Source organism: Podarcis melisellensis (genome assembly GCF_964234715.1).
Source record: "Podarcis melisellensis genome assembly, chromosome: W".
NCBI classification, from domain to species: domain Eukaryota; kingdom Metazoa; phylum Chordata; class Lepidosauria; order Squamata; family Lacertidae; genus Podarcis; species Podarcis melisellensis.
The window spans coordinates 31,897,067-31,909,771 of NC_138535.1; the positions used below are offsets into that span (position 1 = coordinate 31,897,067).

The window sequence follows — 12,705 nt, forward strand, 5'->3', positions numbered from 1 at the left end:
GAGATGTCCCTTTAGAGGGCCATCTCTTAACAGCCTTCCGTAAATAAGGAAGCGCTAGTCTGACAGCTCTTCTCTACAGCGCTCCGCATCGCCCTATCTTTATTGTGAGTAGACCGGCCGCCTGAACTTTAGGTCAAACGGTGGCCGCCTCAGCCAATCAACATTGCCGAACAGCGCCCCTTGCGGCGGCCACGCTGGTACTGCAGGCTGCAAGCGCCTTTTCCTCACCTTTTGACAGCTCTCGATACAATGTTTCCGAGTTTAATTGACCGTGACTGATGTAATCAAAATGTAGCAAGTAACTTCCGAAAGGCGAAAGTACTTTGAACTTCAAGGACAATATTCTTTATAAATTCACCAAAAATCAGCCGTACATCGGATTTTCACCGGACCACTTTTATTTTGCTACATATTACAAGGACTATCAAAGGGGGGTGACCTGATGCGGGGCAGCCATAATCCCTTGACCGAGCGGTCACGTAGTCAGCGGCCCTTCTCAGCGGACGTGACTACCTTGATAGCCATCATGATGGGCTCAGACAGAAGACTATCAAGGACACAATAAACTGCACCCTTTAGTGTATTCCATGCGGACTCGCACAAAAGGACTCTGACCGGATTCCCCTCAGGGGGCAGGAAACTTCGCCCTTCTCTTTTGTTCTTGTAAATAACTCATATGGGGAGGGGAGAGGAGGCTCCGACCAGGTGTCAGGTCACTCAGATTACCTGTGTAGCCCCTCCTCGACTCCTCCTAATATTAATGTAATCATGATGTAAATGTGATGTAATTCTGGGGGTGTAGCATAGGGGATTAGCAACTAATAAAAGTTAGGGTCTCCCTTTGTTCGGGGCTTCCATCTTGCTTCACCTCGTGGGCGGTGGGAGTCCTGTCGCGACGGTCTTTTCTTGAATAAAGACCGAGCCTACTGGCTGCTGTTTTGCTCTGAATTGTTCTGGTCGGTGTCTTCATTTGTCCAAGAGAGCCCTCGGACTTTCCTGTAACAGGCTTCAGAACCGTTTGGGGAAGTTTCGGGAAAGGAACTTAGAAAATACTTAACTGCAGGGAAATGTTCCTGCCTCCCCACAGCACCACATTTGCCGGACAATTGCCTCTCAGCTTATGCATGTTTAGGAAGGATTGTGGAGGCAAGAGGTCCTCCCCTCAAGGCCTTTTCCTCTAAAGGAGGTAGACTGGTCTTCTCCAATCCTCTGGCCACTGCTGAGTTTTCCAAACTTGCTGGCATATTGCGTGTAGCACCTTAACAGCATCATCTTTAACAAAATTTAATAGTTCAGCTGGAATATCATCACTTCCACTGGCCTTGTTATTAGCAGTGCTTTCTAAGGCCCATTTGACTTTGCTCTCCAGGATGTCAGGCTCAAGGTCAGCAACCACACTACCTGGGGTGTATGAGACATCCATATCTTTCTGGTATAATTCCTCTGTGTATTCTTGCCACCTCTTCTTGACGTCTTCTGCTTCTGTGAGGGTCTTTCCACCTTTGTCCTTTATTATGGTACTCTTTGTATGAAATGTTCCTTTCATAGCTCCAGTTTTCTTGAACAGATCTCTGGTTCTTCCCATTCTGTTGTTTTCCTCTATTTCTTTGCATTGCTCGTTTAAGAAGGCCCTCCTGTCTCTCCTTGCTATTTTTTGGAAATCTGCATTCAATTTCCTGTATCTTTCACTATCTCCCTCGCATTTTGCTTGCCTTCTCCAAGTCCACCTTTCCTTTTGAAGCAAAATGTCATTGAAATGGGGGAGAAATGCCCTGCATGAAGTCTTGGGTTTGCAATTTGGGGAGAGGGAAGACTGTCTGCGGCGCTGGGGAGCAGGCAGGCTAGCGAGGCCCCCTAGATCTAGAGGCCCATGGCTTCTGCCTACTTAGCCTATACATAAATCCGACCCTGCCTATGTCACAGTGAGCACAGGCCCATCGATCACGTGCAAGGCATTCTGCATGTTGGGAAGGCGCCTCCTGTTCTGGGCCAGGTGGAAGAGTGACACCAGCAGAAGACTGGGTGGTGGGGTCGAAGCTGATCCTGGGGAGCACGTGAGGAGTCAAGGCTTCCCGCATGAAGGCCTCGCTTCCCCTAGAAGTCCCTGCCTCCTGGTCTGTGTTCGCTTTCTTCTTCAGGTACAGCGCCAGCATGTTCTGGATGGTGCACCTGCTTTCGGGGGAGAGCTTGTCGAACTGGTCCACACTAGAAGAATAGCCATGAGACGGGTGAGACTCCTGCAAGGCGTCCCCAAAGTCAGGGGAACATAAGCGCATTTGAAGAGCCTTGCTGGCTCAGGCCAAGGCCCATTCAGTCCGACATCCTGTTGGCATGTAGTTGGTCCACCACAATTGCAAGATTATTGCATCCTTCAGGAATGGTGTGTCCAGCTCCATCTGAGTCATCATCCAGGCACGCTGTGGAGCTGCATGGATGAGAGATGGGCATCTTCGGCCAGTCAGGGCTGAAGAGCTGGCAAGATCCCCTGTACTGAGCCGGAAAGCAAACTCTTTGGCCTCCGAGATCTCTCCCGACTCTCAGCAGCCCTCACTGTGAGCCATACTAGAGGAATGTTGTCCTGCTTTTGCTGAGCTACAACACAGGAGCGCACCCCCAGGGGGCCATGATGTGGTAACCCTGGCGAAGCATTGCAGAGCAACTGAGAAAGCAGAATGATGTTTGCGTGGACAGTCCATTAGAAAGCTGCACTATTATTGCATCGATAGCACATTGCAGAATACGGCCCCCCTCCAGGCAAAAACATCCGTCTGGCGGGACAGTAGCTTTGATTTCGGAGGTTGTGGTTTTACATCTTCCTATTTATTTATTTATTTATTTATTTATTTATTTATTTATTTATTTATTCAAAATTATTTATTTATTTCATAAAATTAAATGCTGAAGAAGTGAATACCAGAATAGATCAGAACTCACTCCCAAGGTAAGGGGAAGAGACATGGCTAAGATGGCAGGACAGCTTACTCTATGGTGTTAACCCCTTCATGCACTAATTAGACTGAAGCATGTTGGTTATATGAGACTGGTTATCCCGCACAATATGCTCTCACACAACCCATGCCCTCCAACTGAAAACCCATTTCCTGGACAATATCAACATTGTGTTTTGTGCCTGTGAACTGCACAGTGCATATTTTTATTAAAAAAGAAAACAGCCCGGTGTTTCAGCTTCTCAGAGTTGTTTTATTCAGTGCGCTGCTACAGCTTGTCACACCCAAATCCTCCAAAGGAATCTGCCAAAGTGCTTTTCCAGGCAAAAGGGGGCAGAGGGAGAGAAACCAAGAACCTCAAATTCACTAGACCAGGGGTGGGGAATTGTGTGGCCCTCTAGATGTTGTTGGATTCCATCACCCCTGACCGTCAGCCATGCTGCCTGAGGCAGAAGGCCATTGGATCTGGCAATATCTGGGAGCCCACAAGATTCCCTGCCCCCGCCCTACACAAACAACCAGGCACTCAGCTGTGAGGCACACCTCTTACCGGACGGAGGGTCACTCCAGAGGCAGCTGTGGCATGAGGGTGCTGGATCATGCCTTTGTGGGCCCATCTGAGGATTAAAGAGGACCCCCTAGGAAGCGTGCTTGGAGATCTTCCTTACCACGTGGCTCTCTGGCAAAAACACAACAGTACTAACGGCCATATGGAACCACACCTCAAAGCTGGATCAGACTTCCCAGATCCTGTAGCCTACATCAGGAGGAAGACTGGGGCAGAGGGGCCTAGAGTGGGAGTCAGAGCTGCTCTTAGGGCTGCATGTCTGAAGCATGGGCAGAAATCTTTGGGTGTGAGGTTGCATGGGGCTGTCTCTTTGTGTTTTGGTGATGCCAGGCCGCCAGCCAGCCAGAGGCAGGCAACCAACTGGCTTCAGGGGCAAGCTCCTTTGCAAAGCCAGTCTGATTTCACCAAATGCAATGGCAGAGTGACCATTCGGCCCGTGTTCTGCTTCGCTGTGAAATGGCGTGTGTTCCTCAACCCAGAGAACCTCTTGTTCAACGTCAAGCTGGTCTAAGGATGAAAAGCATAAGAGTCAGTCTTGAATCCCCACACAGATGTGCTGGGAGATGCCTGCACACCGCACACGTAAAGCACATCTCCTCCCACCCACACCCAAAACGTCCTGGGAACAATGGTTTGTTAAGGGTGCTGGGAATCGTAGCACTGTGAAAGGAAAAGTAAGGTTCTTAGGATGCTTTGGAGGGGGTGGAATGTTGAATACACAGCGGCCACATGGACGGATGGACACACCCACACCCACACACCCCAGCATAGCTTCAGCGTTTAGCACAAAAAGTCTTCAGCCAGATGTCATGCAACCCTTTGGCAGGGGCAACTTATCATTTTATTGATTTTCCATAACAAAGAATTAAAAAGGCGGCCAATCTTGCAAAGGAGTGTTGCCATTTAAACTGCAGGTGTGACGTAGGAACCCGAACAAAGAGAAGGAACCAGCTACCCAGAGTCTGCTTCCGATTGCCCTTGTTCTCCACCTCCCTCTTTCCTAATCAGCCGCAAACAAGAGTTCAGATTTGAAAGCCTTGTTATCACCTCATTCCCTTCAATTAGCCAGCTGCTCTGGCAGATGACATCAGTTCCTTCCCGCTCCCAATATTCCTGCTCCTAACCTGGTTAGCCATAGCCCGGAAGCTGAATCTCAGGGGAACGCCTTTGGGCTGGGAAGGGCTCCTGGCCTGTGAGATGCGCTCAAAATGTAAAGATGCCTTCTTTCCAGGGAGCCAAGGGAGAAGGGGGGAATTTGAAATACCTCCCAAACTTCCCACGTCAGAGATGCAGGAGTTGCGTCACCTCCAACTTCCTCGGGGATGAAGCAGCTACGAAAAACGAAGCATCCCACCTGGGCACGGTTTCTGAGAGAGCAACAGCAGAAGACCCAGACTCTGGCAAGATGAGCATTTGCCCAGTGGATTCTGGCCGCTCCATGAGGGCAGACAGGGGATGGCTGAGGTGGCCGCCAGCCCCTTCCCACTCCTTCTCAGATACAGAACACATTTGCTCTGCCACTCCTTGGCTCTGGCGCCACCTACTGTTGGCCTCCTTGCCTTCCACCCTCCCAGTCCCAATGAGCACCATCCACCCCTGGTCCAGAGGCGCAGAGCAGTACTTAGGTGATCTTGCGCCCCGGCAGAACTGTCCAGATTGCGCCCCCAGCCAGGGACAAGTTAGCTCTTCTTTCTGCCTCTCCTCCACCCCACCCCCCAACCATTCAATTCACCCTGGAAGTACAAGTATCAAAAAGTAAAATGTTAGAGGCTTCCCCCCACCCCATAGCAATATAATTGGATTCAGCTAGCTGGTCAGTCTACTTTCGGTTTCACTCCTGGCTCCTTGTTAAATTAATACTGCATCAGAAACTTCCCAAGCAGATATCCAAAGTTCTTTGGCATTTCTCCAGTTGTTAATGAGATGTCTCTTCTAGTCCAGGGGAGTCTTTTCATCTTCTTCCAGGAAACTAAGAGTCGAAAGCCTTGATTTTCCGTTTTTTTTTTCTTTTTCCAGTCATTTCCACAGTTAGTCATTATTAGAGTTATTAAAACCTTATTATATTAACAATTTTTTTAAGTCTCCCTTGCTTTCCTGGTGACCTTCAGCTTAAACACAAACTGCTCTGGAGTGAGAAAAACCCTTCACACTCCAAAAGCCCAGCTGGAGGGACCTGGAAGTGTGCGGGGAAGAGCAGTTTTGTAGTGGGTTTGTTGCACAGGAGCACCAAGTTCACTAACTGGCTGATTCAGATTGAATCCCATTCAAAAAGAGTGCAATGGTGTGTGTTTCAGCCAGCCATCCGGCTGCTGCAACTATTCCCTGGGTGCCACCACACTGTCCTGTCTGTGTGTTTGGAAGGGAATGGGAGCTATGCTCCCCCCAGAGACACTCCACTCCTTCTTCCTTAGCTGTGTTGCTCAACAGTTGAGGCAACCTTCACAGTTCTGGGATGCCGAGGAAGCGAACCAATAGTCATGTTCATCTGTACTGGCTCAGTTACAGATAGGTAGCTGTGTTGGTCTGCCATAGTCAAAACAAAAAAATTCCTTCCAGTAGCACCTTAAAGACCAACTAAGTTAGTTCTTGGTATGAGCTTTCGTGTGCATGCACACTTCTTCAGCAAGGTATCTGAAGAAGTGTGCATGCACACGAAAGCTCATACCAAGAACTAACTTAGTTGGTCTTTAAGGTGCTACTGGAAGGATTTTTTTTTGTTTTGTACTGGCTCAGTATGACCTATTCTGACAGGTGCTGCCTTTCATATTCACGCCCAAGAGCCTTTCCGCTCCAGAGATCTGGGGCTGAACCCGGGATCCCTAAAGAGGGCTGCCTTCAGTTGTCTTTTAAAAGTAAAATAGTTGTTTATTGGTTTGACATCTGCTGGGAGGGCGTTCCACAGGGCAGGCGCCACTACCGAGAAGGCCCTCTGCCTGGTTCCCTGTAACCTTACTTCTCACAATGAGGGAACCGCCAGAAGGCCCTCGGCGCTGGATCTCAGTGTCCGGGCTGAACGATGGGGGTGGAGACGCTCCTTCAGGTATACAGGACTGAGGCCGTTTAGGGCTTTAAAGGTCAGCACCAACACTTTGAATTGTGCTCAGAAACGTACTGGGAGCCAATGCAGATCTCACAGAACCGGTGTTATGTGGTCCCGGCGGCCACTCCCAGTCACCAGTCTAGCTGCCGCATTCTGGATTAATTGCAGTTTCCGGGTCACCTTCAAAGGTAGCCCCACGTAGAGCGTGTTGCAGTAGTCCAAGCGGGAGATAACTAGAGCATGCACCACTCTGATGAGACAGTCCGCGGGCAGGGAGGGTCTTAGCCTGCGTACCAGGTGGAGCTGGTAGACAGCTGCCCTGGGCACAGAATTAACCTGTGCCTCCATGGAGAATTAACCTGTGCCTCCATGGTCCAAAATGACTCCCAGGCTGCGCACCTGGTCCTGCGCACCTGATCCTCTCAAGAGAGGAGAGTTTCCTGCAGAGTCTGGCCAGCTGCTCATCCCTTCTCCCTGCAATCTCCTTCTCCACCTCTTCCACATGATTCAGCAGAGGCTTTTCTTCTTCTTCTTCTTCTTCTTCTTCTTCTTCTTCTTCTTCTTCTTCTTCTTCTTCTTCTTCTTCTTCTTCTTCTTCTTCTTCTAGGAACTGGCGCAGTTGTCTCAACTTCTCCACAGTCTTCAGCCTCTCCGCTCACAATTAGGATTGGGATTTGAATTGAACTGCTTCCACCCTCTCAGCTCACAAGTCCTCAGGCTTCTCCTTGACTGCTTTTCACATAATAAACAACAATGGGAAATAAACTCCATTTAGCTGCATTCAAAGGTGAACTTACCTAATTCGCCATTCTTGGGAAAATATGGAGACCAAAACAGCAATCTTTTGAAATTCACACCTCTGAATTTCTCAAGGTTGACCCAGCCAGGTAATGTTCACAAAAAATGAATTTATGAGGGTAAAGCACGTATCAACATATTTATACGAGAAGGTAGCCACCCTAGCATTTGTTTTTTTTTTAAAAAAAAAATATTTATTACTTTTAAAGATTACAAAAAAGGAAAAGAAAAGAAAAAAAAGACAAAAGAGAAAAAACAAAGGAGAAAAAAACAATACAATATATAGACAATACAAAACACAACCTAAACCCGTTAAACTAAACACATTAAACTAAACTAAACAAAACCGAATCCCTAACCCTAACCCTAAATAAAACAAAACAAAAACAATTTAAAAACATACACCACACCTTTTCCATACTCTATCTTTCATTCCCTTGTTTCCTCGACCTCCTCTCACCTCCCTTTTTGTATTCCACTTCTATTAATTGTTTCAGCAAATCCTTTCCATCTTTCTCTATTTTCTATCATATTATAAATAACATATTTTTTAACCTTATTTTCCATTAAAACTAAAATACTTATATATGCTTAACTCTTTATAACATTTCTGCTAAGGCCATAAAATATCATTCCACCATTTTTCTATCACTCATTAATTTTACAATATTTCTAATCTTCTTTCACCATCTCCTCTCCCTGGTTTCGGATTCTGCCAGTCCTTTCCGTCAATTCCATATAGTCCATCAACCTGGAGATCTTATGTCCGAGGCTCTTAACTCTTTTCCAGGTCCCTTCTGCAGGTCTTCTTCATATTCTTTAATGCTAAAGAGCAAATCTCGGGAAAACTCCAACCTAACAATACTTTTATTCCTTCTGGACAGGTCAGCCAAATTTCCATATTTGAAGCTAAGATCCATAAAGTGTTTCAGAACATGTTTCAGGATTCCTCCAAATCCAAAGGCCCCCAGAACTTCAATCTCCTCCAGACCCAAGTCCATGTCAGTTAATCCCTGCATAGAGGGATCTTTCCAACTTTCCTTCTTCAGTCCAAGCCGGGATCCGATCCTCAAAATCTGACTTCTTCTAGATTCAATCATAAAAGGCCTCAATTTGTAGTCCTCAATTTGCTTCTGTAAGACTAAGGATCCCGCTTGTATTACTTTAGGTTCAACAACAACAGCTTTCTCCTTCTCCTCCACAATTTGTCCTGCCCAAGTAGATTCCTGTACCAAGTCCTGAATTACTTCTGTGTTGATGCTCACTTTTTGTCTCAAATTAATCACTTTCTGTTCCAAGTTATCAATTTTAAAAGTCATGTCATCCGTCTTCTTATGAAGCTGTTCCAGCGAATAGCTTATCTTACATAATACAGTCACTATGGCTTCTCCTGTCAACATTTTAAAATGGTCCAAGGTCAATCTCTGGTTCTCACAATTCCTTATCTTGCAGCTGGCGATTCCCCAGTTACACTCCTGTAACAGTTTCAAAAGCTCCCTCTAGAGGGAAACAGTCTCCACTTGTATCAATCCTTTCAAACACAACTCAAACCATAAAAATAGTTTCCATTTTCAGTTACTTTTCCTCCTTTTTAAGAGCAGAAGAGGGCAATGGAAACAGTATCTTTCTCTTATTTAGCTAGCTGTCAAATATGGTCTGTTCGCAGTTAATGAACTCTTTTCTTTCCAGGTTCAGAGCAGTGGTAATTTGATTTTTCACTCTCTCCTGCAGGCTCGCTAGGTCCAAAATTTCCCCCCTCTTCTCCTGCTTCCAAGGGGGGTTTTGTAATTTTAACCGATGGAAATTTAATCCTTTGCCAAAAGCTTTCAAAGACTTTAGCTTGTACCGTCTTTGCTTCAATCTATTTACAAAAGCGGAAGGCGGACTTCCTGTTTAAGACCTTCCCGCTTTGGTGCCAAATTAAGGTATTTAAAGATCCAATTTTCCGTTCTACTCACGGGTAGTTGTTTAAAGTCCAATTGTCCACAGGAAAAAGTCAGCGCTCTCCGGCAACAGCAATGCGGCTTCACTCCGTGAAAGAAGCAGTCAATTCGAAGCACCGCGCCACTCACCCCACGTCACTCTGGATCCCCAAAACAGGGTTTCCCCGCGAGTAGGGGAGGCGCAAAGGGTGCCAGCCGAATCCCAGGTTCACAAGCTTCTCCCGCTTGTGATTTCAGTGGGTCTCCGCCTTCGCCGTGGTGGTCAGACCCTGCTTTCCATGGAGCAAGTTCCTCCTGATCGGAGGAGCTCCGCCATTGCCGGAGGCGGGTAGCCACCCTAGCATTTGATTCATTTTCAGAATAATAAATAAATAGCAAACCGATATGGGAAAAGGAGAAATGGGGAGAAGTTGAAATGAGAAGTCAGTCCGGACTTGCTTCTTGAAGTGCTTGTTCCCTCACTAGTAACAAGAGGGACACTTCCAAGGAGGTCTTTGCTTTCCTTGTCCAGGTCTGCTTGATAGGCCAGAATTTCCCCTCTCTCTTTCCTCCGAATCTCCAGGCGGCGACAGATCTCTCCCTGACAAGAAAAGGGAAAACTCAGCTTTGATTGAGACACAAAAAGAGGAGATGAATATTATACTGGCTTCTTGGGTCCAGTGGCCTTGCTATATATATATATATATTAAATAATATTTATTAAAGTTTCAAAAAAGTTACAAAAATGAGAAAAGAAAAGAAAGAAAAAAAATAAAAAGAGAGCACAAAATACAAAATACAGCAAAATAAAAACAATTAAAAACATTTCCTTCTTTCCATGTCTTGTCTTTCATTTACTTGTTTCCCTGACCTCCTCACACCTCCCTTTTTTGTATTCTAGTTCAATTAAATATTTCAGCAAATCCTTTCCAGCTTGGTTTTTATCCTAATAATTTATCTTAGTGTACTATAATTTTACATTCTCATTTCACCAATTAAAAAATCAATTTTTACCTAATCTTTTATATCGTTTCTGCTAAAACCACATTACTTCATTCCAACATCCTTCTAACATTCCTGGATCTTACAATGTTTCTGTAAATAAATTTTAATTTTTTTCCAATCTTCTTCCACCAACTCTTCACCTTGGTCTCGGATTCTGCCAGTCATCTCCGCCAGTTCCATATAGTCCATCACTTTCATCTGCCATTCTTCCCGGGTGGGTAAATCTTGTGTCTTCCAGTATTTTGCGATGAGTATTCTTGCTGCTGTTGTTGCATACATAATAAAGTTCTATCCTTCTTTGGCACCAATTGGCCGACCATGCCCAGGAGAAAGGCCTCTGGTTTCTTCTGAAAGGTATATTTAAGTACCTTTTTCATTTCATTATAGATCATCTCCCAGAAGGTCTTAATCCTTGGGCACGTCCACCAAACGTGAAAGAATGTACCTTCAATCTCTTTACATTTCCAACATTTATTATCGGGCAAATGATAGATTTTTGCAAGCTTGACTGGTGTTATGTACCACCTGTATATCATTTTCATTATATTCTCTCTTAAGGCACTGCATGCCGTAAACTTAATACCTGTGGTCCATAACTGTTCCCAGTCAGCCATCATAATGTTATGTCCAACATCTTGAGCCCATTTAATCATAGCTGATTTCACCGTTTCATCCTGAGTGTTCCATTTCAACAGCAAGTTATACATTCTTGACAGATTCTTAGTTTTAGGATCTAACAATTCTGTTTCCAATTTTGATTTCTCAACTTGAAACCCAATTTTCTTATCCAAATTATAAACCTCCATTATTTGATAATAATGAAGCCAATCCCTTACTTTGTTTTTTAGTTTTTCAAAACTCTGCAGCTTTAAGCTGTCTCCTTCCTGTTCCAATATCTCCCAATATTTTGGCCAGTTGGCCTCCATATTGAGGCCTTAGCTTCCATTGGTGACAACCACCTTGGGGTTTTATTTTCAAGCAGATCCGTGTATCTTATCCAAACGTTAAACAAAGCTTTCTTGACAATATGGTTTTTTAATGCTTTATGTGCTTTGACCTTGTTATACCACAAATATGCATGCCACCCAAATACATTGTTAAAACCTTCTAAATCCAAAATGTCTGTGTTCTCATGAAGCAGCCATTCTTTCAGCCAGCAAAATGCGGCTGATTGATAGTAAAGTTTGAGGTCTGGCAGGGCAAATCCACCTCTTTCTTTTGCATCAGTTAATATTTTAAATTTTATTCAGGGCTTCTTGCCCTGCCACACAAATCTAGAAATATCTTTCTGCCACTTCTTGAAACAGTCCATTTTGTCCAAAATTTGCAATGTTTGAAACAAAAACAACATCCTTGGCAATACATTCATTTTTATCGCTGCAATTCGGCCTAGCAATGAAAGCTTCAAATTTGACCATATTTCTAAGTCCTTTTTCACTTCCGTCCAACATTTTTCATAATTATCTTTAAATAGGTTCACATTCTTAGCAGTCATGTTAACCCCAAGGTATTTCACTTTCTTAACCAATGTTAATCCTGTCTCTTTCTGAAACCTCTCTCTCAAAATCGGTGTTAGATTTTTCTCTAAAACCTTAGTTTTCAACTTATTCAACTTGAAACCTGCTACCTGACCAAATTCTTGAATCAATTCCAATACTCTTTTAGTACTAGATTCTGGCTCCTGTAATGTCAATACCAAATCATCCGCAAATGCTTTCAATTTGTACTGTTTAGCTCCGACTTGTATGCCTTTAACTAATTGGTCCTTTCTAATCATATTTAGCAAAACCTCCAGGACCGATATAAAAAGCAATGGAGAGATTGGGCACCCCTGTCGTGTTCCTTTCTCAATCTTAAACTCTTCTGTAACTACGTTATTCACAATCAATTGGGCTTTTTGTTCTGAATAAATTGCACCTATACCGTTTTCAAAACCTTGGCCTACCCCCATTCCCTGTAATCTTTTCTTCATAAAACTCCAAGAAATATTGTCAAAGGCTTTCTCCGCGTCCACAAATATCAAAACTGCTTTTGTGTTGATCTTCACTTGTAATTTTTCTAAAATGTTAATTATATTCCTCGTATTGTCAGACAAGTGTCTCCCCGGGAGAAAGCCCACTTGATCTTTATGGCTTTCTTCTACCAGTATCTTTCTTAACCTTTTAGCCATAATATCAGCAATAGTATAATAGCAAAGTAATTTACTGGAGGAAAGAAAAGTACAGAACACATACATAAATACCATAAGTAGTTATCATCACAAAAGAATATGCAGGTAAACCCATGAACAGCCAGGTAAACCCATCAACAGGTTTCCTGCCAGACAGGAGTCTGTTGTAGGCCGCCCCTTCTATGATGTATGTATGATGTATGGAGGGATGGTCTTGGGCTCCAGGGTGGGCAATTTCAAATGTCTATATAAGG

At 44.6% G+C, this 12,705-nt stretch overlaps 1 long non-coding RNA gene across 1 annotated transcript in view; it reads right to left on the minus strand.

The window, feature by feature from the left end:
• Nucleotides 1-9,831: 9,831 nt before the first annotated feature.
• LOC309361335 overlaps nucleotides 9,832-12,705 on the minus strand; it is a 234,130-nt gene continuing 231,256 nt past the window's right edge. Inside the window, exon 3 of the long non-coding RNA XR_014164432.1 lies at nucleotides 9,832-9,877. This is a non-coding gene — a long non-coding RNA (uncharacterized lncRNA). The remainder of the gene's footprint in view (nucleotides 9,878-12,705) is intronic.